Genomic DNA, 9,966 nt, shown 5'->3' with positions numbered 1-9,966 from the left:
CCTTACAGTAAACAAAGTAATGCTCGAAAAAAGAAATTATCAAGAAAACAAAAAACCGAGCTGATTTGGGATTACTGATAGTATGCCGAAGTGTGCTCGCGTTTCCAAGCTCGGGGTACCTTGGATCCGTTTCAATCCTTGAGATGGTAGCTCCCTGGTCTGATCAACATTTGGTTCGATCCGTATGGCCTATCCCGTTAGGCCCAGCAACGGCCCACGCACTGGTTCCTGCCCGAGGAGTAACTCCTTTAGCACCAGAGTCTCCCGACCTTGAAGTCTCTTCGCTTCACACCTTCTCGGTCACAGACCTGTGTTGCTCGACTCTGGTAGGCTTCTATCCTTAGCGCAGCGTCTGCTTGCGACGTTCTTGAGACCATTAGATTAGCCAATCTTGACTCAGCGTCAAAAAGGGTGTGCTATTCGCTTTTCAGGCTCTAGTTGTACATGCCCGTTCCGAACCGGTCCCGACCTCGACAGGGTCATTGGCTTCACAGCCATCATGCTATGAAACGGGTGTTCCGAGGTGGAGGTCCCTTGGAGTTTGGTCCTGTATGCCCATAAAACTCGGGAGGTCCTGCAGCCCAATTTCCCCTGGCTGCTGCTCCAGCTTTGCCTTCAGAGTGTGCTCTGATCGGGTCGTGAATGGATTTTGACTGATCTGGTGGGCTAACTTGGCCAGTCCTTGCGGGCCTGGGACTGAGCCAATTTTCTTTGGATGGCCACTGCTCGATTGCGAAACTGCATTGAACTCCTGCACTTATCGAAATTGCTTCATTATCGAATGAGGGTGTGGGAATTCCGTAGCGCACACTTCATGTTCCTTGGAAAATACGAATTCCTGTTTAACCTTCCTGTGTCGTACTCGCGGCCATGTGTCGGCATTTGACCAATTTTTAAAGTAATCCACAGCGACTACGGCGTACTTGACCCCCTCCCTTTCCAACTGGCATGGGGCCGATAATGTCGATCCCCACATGGAACAACGGCAGGGGCTGACATAGTACCCACTCGTGAGAGGGTGCTCGCGGGATGTTCCGAACCGCTGGCATTTGTCGCACTTCTTAACAAAGCTGTGCGATCTTCTTTATTTTGGCCAGTAATATCCCTGACGAACAATCTTGCTCGCGAGGTGATCGACTGCCGTGTGGTTGCCACAATCCCTTCATGAATTTCCCGCATGATGAAGTCTGCTTCTCAAGGATACACATGCAGGAAGAGGGGCTCTGACCTCTCCTGATAGCTGATCCCCGATGAGTGTGAAACGAGCAGACCTGTACTCGTAGGAACTCTCGCCTGAAACCGTGTTCGTTAGGTAAGTGCCCGTCCTTGAGAGTATTGTGTATGGGAGTCAGCCATCAGAGTCGTCTGACTGCAACCTCGTTTATCTCGTTTCGGTGATATCGGCTGGCTGATTGACGAAGCGTCGACAAAACAACGAAAGCTATCAGGGCCTCGGAGTCTAATGCTAGAGCCTATTTTCGCCAAGGCGTCCGCTATAAGTTGCCTCTCTCTGGGGGATTGAGCGATTTTAAAGTGTCTGAACGCGACCCCAAAGAGGGCCTTAGCTTTTTCAAATGAGCGGACCATGTTCCTCTTTTGGCTGTGTACTCTCCTAGGATTTGTTGACGGACCAGCATGGAGCTGCGCTGTAGATACTGGATCGTGGTGCACCCATTTCTTTCGCGAGCCGCAACCCAGCGAGCAGGGCTTCGTATCGGACGCTCATTGTTGGTCGCCTTAACCCGAATCGGAGATCTCTGCATAGACTCGAGCCCCTTTGGGCTCACCAGGAGAGACCCGACCTGACCTCCTTTTGTCTTTTTGATGACCCGTCGACGTATAGGTTCCAGTCGATAGGTCTGAATAGTTTCTTGCCGACAGTCGCTGGACTGCTGCTCGTTTGGGAGTATAGGATAACTCCGAGATGAAGTCGCAACAACATCCTGCCTTGATGGTCGACCTGGGCATAACTGTAGGTCGAACTGGCTCGCTCCATGGCCCATTTGAGCAACTTTCCTGAGGCCTCTGGCTTCTGGAGACCTGCCTGAGGGGGTAACTCGTCATTACATTGATCGTATGGCATAAGTAAGGTCTTACTTCCTGGAGCGCATCAGCAGGGCGAAGCTAATCAGCATAGGAGGGGCCATTGGATACCGCTGCTCGGCTGTCCGAAAGAAATAGGCCGGGGTTTAAAGCAAAAGATACTTCTTGTTCGTAATAAACCGGCCACTGGTGTTTTCCTCTTCGCTATTAATGCTGGTGAGGCACTACTGGACTCGAGGAGGACAGACGTAGAGACGGGATAGCCAGCAGCAAGCTTTCCCGTGGAAGACGGTTTGGAGAGAAGAGTTGGCTTCCCATATAAAGAGATGGTGGCTGGCAGAGTTGATGGATAGTCATGTACTGAGAATGCTTGCCGCTATTCGGAAAAGCCGTTCACATTCGAATATGTCCTTGGATTGGCCTTCAGGAACGGGGTGAAGAATGGTAACGCGGTCGGGGGTTAGCCTGATAGAAGGACTGAGCGCCGCTATTCGCCCCGTCAAATCATGACCTTGCTTTTGGCCGGTTCGGCCCGTTCATTCGAGCAGAGACTTAATTCATTTTCGGGGTTACTTCTGCCCCGCTGGTTACCACTATTCCCAGTGATTTGCCTGACGATACCACGGGGATGAGATCAATTGCGAGTATGTGGTTCAGTTCTATTCTATAAGTCGAGTATGCTACAACGACTTTATGGCGAGGTGTTGCATTTCATAGTTCTCATCGAGGGGAAGAGGCAGCACCTGTGGACTTAACTACAGTGTGTCTACATAGACCTCCATTGTCCTTGTCCGATGGTCGGAGAACATTTGGTTGACCAACCTCTGATAGGTGCGCACTCGCATTTTTGAGGCCGAAGGGCATTACCTTGTAGCGGATAGCCCCTTCTGTTATGAAGGTGCGTCAGTATGCTCCTCATCTGGCTTATGCATCGGGATTTGATTGTATCCCGAGTGATGATAATCTCATGAACTAGCTCAGTCTAGGCCCGAGTGGCGTCAACGAGCTGGTCGAGTTGCTCGGCAGGGACGGTGAAACGTCTTTCGGGCAAGCCTTGTCAGGTCACTGAGAGTCCTACGCAGGTCCTACGCAGGCCACTACAATTCTGGCTTCCTTTACCAGGACCGGATTAGCGACCCAGGTCGGTAGAGAGCTTCGCGAAATAGACCATTTCGGAGAGAAGTTCTCCAACTTTCGGATTTAAACCGGCGTACCGCCCTGGATCCATCGCCCTTCTCTTTTGGCCGCACCGGCTTAGCTCATTGCTGACGTCAGGGAATGGCAGATAACGTCCGGGCTGATACCGACCATGTCACGTTGCGACCAGGCGAACACATCAATGTTCTCTCTCAAGAAGTTCACCAGCTCGGAAGCGAGCTGGGATCGAACAGCTCCCGATCTTTAGTATTCGGCTCGGCTTCTTTCGGATCAACTGATACTTCAGACAGGTCCTCAACCGGGGAATCGGGGGGGGAAGGAGCTACTTCCTGAATTCGTGGATCTATAATTACTTCCGCCGGACCGGCTGTGGCTGATTCGGTGGCTGATCGTTGGCCTGACGGGGGGCGTGCACGCGAAAATGCTCTTCCCTTTGGTCGGCCACTTTGGACCGCTTTATATAGCATTCGCTGATGCACTTTGCGACCCGCTTACCTCCCCATCCCCGACGGGGTGGGAACTCATCTTGAGATGATAGATGGAAGTACTGCCTTAAAGGTTCTCAGTAGGGTCGCCCTAGGATTCCATGAAGGCCGATGGCAGTCACGACCAGGAACTCTGTAACTCTAGTCACCTCGTCGTATACGCCGAGCGTGACTGGGAGCTGAATTGTTCCGCGGGGGATTAGGTGATCCCTGTAAAACCGTATAAGGCATCGAGGCTGCTTAAGTCGCCTCGACCAGGTTTCATTCTATCGAAAGCTGACTTGAACAGTAATGTTCACAGCGCTCCCGTTGTCCAAAAGCATCCTGCAGACGTTATGACATCCAATCAGGGGGTGATTACCAGGAGCCTCCGTGCGATGGTGCAAGCGAGCTGCCTCCTTCTGCAAAGTGATTGGTTCTTCCTCCTGGCTTTCTGAGGTCGCTGCGATGTGCTCATGACGCTGATGGTCATGATTGCGCTTCTCGAGCGTACCGTCCTGCGCCCCCGTGTGTTTCCAGCGAGGTGTGGACCCTCCGAAAATCGGGTTCACACTCTGTACCCGCTGCGATCTCGTCGCTGTTCTTTTCGCTCCCCTGGTTTTCTTTTGGGGAGTCGTCAATGTACTCCTTGAAATGCCCCTTCTTGATAAGTTCTTCAATAGCCTGCTTAGGCCGCACTCGTCAGTGTGATGCCGGTATCCCGGTGATGACCGACAGTATTTTCTTGCTGTTCCTGGCCTCTGCGGAGCTTCATGGGTTCTGGTTCACGAGCAGGTGGCTTCCTCGGATTCTTGTCGAGGATCGCAGATATGACACATTCAGCGGGGTGTATTGGGCCCTGTCGCGGTCGTGACGGGGGGACATAAGCATAGTACTTTTTCTTGCTCGTCGGGGTTTCTTCCCTTTTCGCTGATCTCATTGTCTCCCTTGCGATCAGCTCGCCTGTTATTCCCCGACTGACGTAGCCGCTGGAGGTGCGTGAATCGCGACGGCGCAAGATGCCGCCAGCGATTCTCGATTCGGAGATATTTTCCTGCCAAGTTGTAGAATCTGGTGAGGGAAATATCGTCCTCAGCCTGCAGTTCGCTTCCACAGGGGGTCTTGTGCGGGCGAACTCCGGCCTATTATAAGAGTTCGGATGGATATCTGGGGCGTGAGCCACTTGTTGAGTTCCCTGTGGAAGCGGTCAACGTAAGATGCAGGTGATCATCTCTTTCTTCCTTATGTTGCCTGAGGTAGCTCAAAGCATTGAAAATTTCCGATTGGCTTGGAAATGCCGCAGGACATCGTGCTCATCTGAGGCCACGAGCTGATCGAACCCGTTGGGAGCGACCTTAGCCACCGTTGGCGTGAGAAGTCAGCGTCACAGACCAAACATCGGCATTTCGCGAGGTCCGAAACCTTGGTAGCTCCTCAGGTCGTTGAACTCGTACAAGTGATCCTGCGGGTCATGGTTTCCATCAAACGGCCGCATGTCTGGCATTCTGAACCCTGGTGGTATGAGGCAGTAGCACTTCAGGGGAAAACGGGGATGTGGAGACGACCTGTGTCTGCTCGTTTGCTGCTCCCTCAACCCTGTCCAAGCTCGCTGCAGGCTCCTCAATTTGCGGTAATGAGCCATTGGGGTGTTATTTTCACCCGTGCGAGCCCTCCCTTCTCGTTGCGGTTCAGGACAGTCGTAGATCAGATTCCCTCCTCACCTCGGCCGGCATTTCCGGCCGCACTCGACACTGCTGACTATGGGCATGTGAGCCGACGGGTTGTGAGAGGCTTCACGACCTCGCGGTGGTAGAACGCCCGCGAGGTGTGATAACCTTCGCGTAACGATCGGGATTGCTCTGCTGGTGGCGATCGGAGCCACCATGTCCAGCATTTTTGCTCGGTTTGCTTGCATCGTGGCGTGGACAGCTCGGGGTCCCTCTCTCCTCGCCAAGTTCTCAGCTTTGCTGATACTCTGCTAGGGCACCCTTGGTGTTCGCCGGCCTTGGGAGCCCGTAGGCTTATTTTTTGCCACTTGTTACCCTTGCGCTTACGCGCTGCAGTGCTCGCGGCACGGCTACGCCCTTTGCCGCGCTTTCGCGCCGCTGGCAGGCGTTTTGGCGGTTGTACGGCTCTGTCTGTGTGGATGACATGCCTGGTCTAGACGGTCCAACCTCTGGTTGTGTCTGGAGAAGTATTATCAAACCTCCAGGTAACTCTGATGGCAGGGTCCATTGCGGGGCTGTTGGGATATTCCCACCAGCATTTTGTGAGATTTAAGGACGTTGGAAGGGGTGTCCCTTCTGGGCAAGGGGGACTCCTTCTGCATGGCGTGTTCCTTGGGGGGGCTCAGGTTCGATTGGCGGCCATTGTAGCTTAAGACCAGTGAAGTCAAAGATTCTCCTTATTGAAGGGTAGCACTAAATCAGCCCTCCTTCTAGCGCCAAACTGTTGATGGCTCGATCTGCACCAACGAATTTTTACGTAATAAATCAGTGACTGTTGATGTACGTGAAATAGATGTCGAAAAATAAAATAGCGTAAGGGAATTTTTTAATGGGTTCGGTATGCTAAGATAGCAAGTCCTACGTCCACTGTTTGTATTGATATTAGTGTTGTCAGGTCGCGGTCGCGAGCTGACTTACACAGAACAAAAAGTCAAAGCAAAGTTTTACAAGAGAGAAATTTCTGTTTTGTCCTTTTTTATGTAAATGGCCGAATCAAATGGGGCCCTTAATGGGGGTCTCCTATTTTATACTGAACTGAAAAGTATAATCATTGCTAATCCGTGGTTTGGGTTTTTGTCAGTTGTAATCAGGCTTTATGTCCATTTCCCTTTTTCCAAGCTGACACGCACGACTTGTGGCAGGAGAAAGGACGCGGTGTGCTCCACATCACTTGGCAGTCTGACGTTGTGCGTGTTTGCTCTGACAGGGCAGGTCGCCCTTCACGTGACTCTTCACGTCAGGCCTTTATTTCCTTAGGCATAACAGTTTGATATACAATTGGATGGCACAAGGGTTCTTTATTCGAAAATTAAGAATGATGTGAAGAAGATGTTGGGGAGGTATTTTATGAATTTATTTCAAGGTCATTTTTTCAAGAGGCAGAATATGATCAATGGGGAAATATAGAAACATGTAAGATCATGTCTTACGCAAATAGTTGCAGGAAGTGAATGCATCTTGACACTCGGGATGGGAAATTTTAATGAAAAAGCCCATTATGTTACGTTTACATGGTTGACTCTATGAGAGACACAGGGAAATTCCACCAATATTAGTTAGATCAACAATATAGAGCTATCTCTTTCCTATGGGATGGATTCAATCAAAGTCCCTTTTAAAAAATTATTATCAAGTATTAAATCCGTCCGTATGTTGGATTTAAGTAATTGAGGATTTCGAAGTTACAATTCAATTGTAAGTTGAAGCATTTACGATATCTCAATCTTTCTACACAATTGAGAAACTCCCTAATTCAATTTCAAGACTAAGGAGTTTGCAAATACTTAGATCTAACATTGTTGGTATCTTGAGAATTGCCAAGAACATTAGAAAAATGTTGAGCCTTAAGCATCTGAATGATGAACACTGCTCTAATTTGACTCACATGCCACGCCACTTGGCGTTGTTGACTGATCTTCAGACTTTACCACTGTTTAAAGTAACAAAGAGATATGGATCAACCTCCCAAAAAAACCATGGGCTGAGTGAATTAAGTGGGTTGAACAATTTGAGAGGAAACCTAACAATTGAAACATCGGAACACATGGAAAATGCCATGACGCCCACCACCTTGGGCGCCATCTTAGAAGAGAAGAAGTATCTTCGGTCCCTTAGATTTGAGTGGGAATACTATGATAATGTTGGTGAAGAAGAGGGTAGAGAGGTTAGGATGGATGACAAATTGTTAGAAAGCCTAAAACCACACCCAAATCTAAAATCAATTACTATTCAATATTTTGGGGGTCTGGAGCTTTCTAGATGGCTTTCCTCTATCACAAACCTAACTTCGATTACTTTGACTCGGTGTTGGAGATGCCAATATATCCCGCCATTGGATCAATTATGTTATCTTGAGAGTTTGTCACTTACACACTTTGACGATTTGGAGTTTATAGATGAAAAAGGAAGTAGTAATTCTTTTTCTACACCTTCAACTGGATTCTTCCAGTCTCTTAAGGAGTTCACACTCTTTAATTGTCCTGAATTGAAGGGATAGTGGAGGAGAGATGATGGAAGAACAACACATATGACAAAGCTTCCTTCATTTTCTTGTCTTTCCAAATTAGAAATCGAGGATTGCCCCAAACTGATTTCCATGCCGCTATATCCATTTTTAAAAGAATTGAGGTTGAGCAATGCTAGCTCGAAGCCGCTGGAGCAAACAATGATGATGAAGACTCAATGTCGCACCATCAACTTGCTCTAGTCTTTCTGCCCCTCTCTCCGAATTAAAGTCTCTGTATCTTTACAGCATTGAGGATTTAGAATGTCTACCAGAGGAGGGGATGCAAAACCTCACCTCTCTTGTCGATATGATTGTTCAAGACTTTCTCAGTTGTCTCGAGGTATAGGATATCTCACCTCTCTCCAGAAAATGGATATTCGGTGGTGTAATAATTTAACGAACAATGATGACGACATGCAATGGCAAGGTCTTAGGAGCCTCCGTTCCTTAGAATTTGCGAATCTTCCAAAATTGGTGTCTCTCCCGATGGGCCTTCAATATATTTCCACTTTAAAATATCTTTTAATATGGGGATGCGATAGTCTTATGTAGGGGTGTTCAAAAGAACCGGTTAGAATCAGAACCAGTAAATATCCTGAATTTGGTTCCGGTTTTTATCCAGAACCAACCATCAATGGGTAGGTTCCGGTTCCAAATTTTTAGAACCGTTACTGTATGGTTCCGATTTTGGTTCTTATAGTTAGTAACCGGAATCGGAACCAAAAATTAGGAATCGAGACTAATATAAAATAAAATTAAATATTAGGGGAGTTAATAAAAACTTTTGTAGAAAAAGTAATGTAAATACATTTATATTTACATTTCATAACATTTAAAGTAAGTTGGTTTGACTTTTGAGAATCTACCTTACAAAGTAATGGAGTTTGTCATTTTGAATTTATAATTTGTAATTTTATTTTTGTTAACAAGTGCCAGGTGGGGGTGTATTTGTAAGTTTTTAAGGTTTTTTTACCATTTAAAAAACATTTGGGGGGTCATATAATTTTACAGGGTACCCAGAACTGGAACCAGAACCGTTGTTACAGGTTCTGGTTCTGGGTACCTAGGAACCGGAATCGTCGGTTCCGATTCTAGTTTCAAATTTCAAGGAACCGTCGGTTCCGGTTGCGGTTTCTTCAAAAAGTGTAAGGTACCCAGAATCGAACCCCCTAGTCTGACGGGTCTACTTGAGTGGATGTCCAATTTACCATCACTTGAAATAGTATATTGCGACAAAGTTACATCTCTACCTGAAGGGATGCAATTAAAATACTTGACTATACGCTACTGTGACCAATTGGCAGAAAGATACAGAAACACACGAGTATTGACTGGCCAAAGATTGCTCATATTCCAAATATTGCCATTAATTACGAGTGGATTCAAAAAGAGGGTCAGTAGCAATTGAATCAAGAGGGGTGCTCTTCTCCTTCAATAGGTTGGTACTTCTCTTCATACGTATATCTTTTTATTATTAATATTTAATTTCATTGCGTTACACATGTTCGCTTTAATTTATACCGTCTCTAATTAGTGAAATTCTCTCAACCCAATCTTACTTTATATCTGCCAATCTTTCAAGACTTCTGAGAATTGACATCTTCTCTTTTTTGATAATTACAGAGCTGAATTTGGCATAACTACTTGCTCATATCTTTACCCAGACAGAGTAAATGAATCATTCTTTCTGCATAGCAATTCACTGCATACCCCCAATTGTATAGGTAATTATCAAAAACGAAAATTTCCATATTTGGCGTTAATGCTAATTTGATTCTGAGTTTATGTATAGCTTAACACACTATGTCTACACATTTGTTTAGGTCTCTGCTAAACAAATATGCATAACAACTTAATGTATATATGAATCTGAACACATTTAGTTTACTAAAGGTACGTTTGTTTCTTTCTTACTTTTCAGAAATTTATTCGCGACATGTTATGTTTAGTAATGGATTGAAGCAAGATATTTTTCTATCTCAAATGTCGAGGTAAATCCAATTGTAATTTCTTTATTTACTTTTCTTGTATCCTTCAACATTGACTTCCTTCTATGATTTGATGAATA

Source organism: Pistacia vera, unplaced genomic scaffold (genome assembly GCF_008641045.1).
Source record: "Pistacia vera cultivar Batoury unplaced genomic scaffold, PisVer_v2 Contig438, whole genome shotgun sequence".
NCBI lineage: Eukaryota > Viridiplantae > Streptophyta > Magnoliopsida > Sapindales > Anacardiaceae > Pistacia > Pistacia vera.
Note: the sequence above shows the minus strand (reverse complement) of the source record.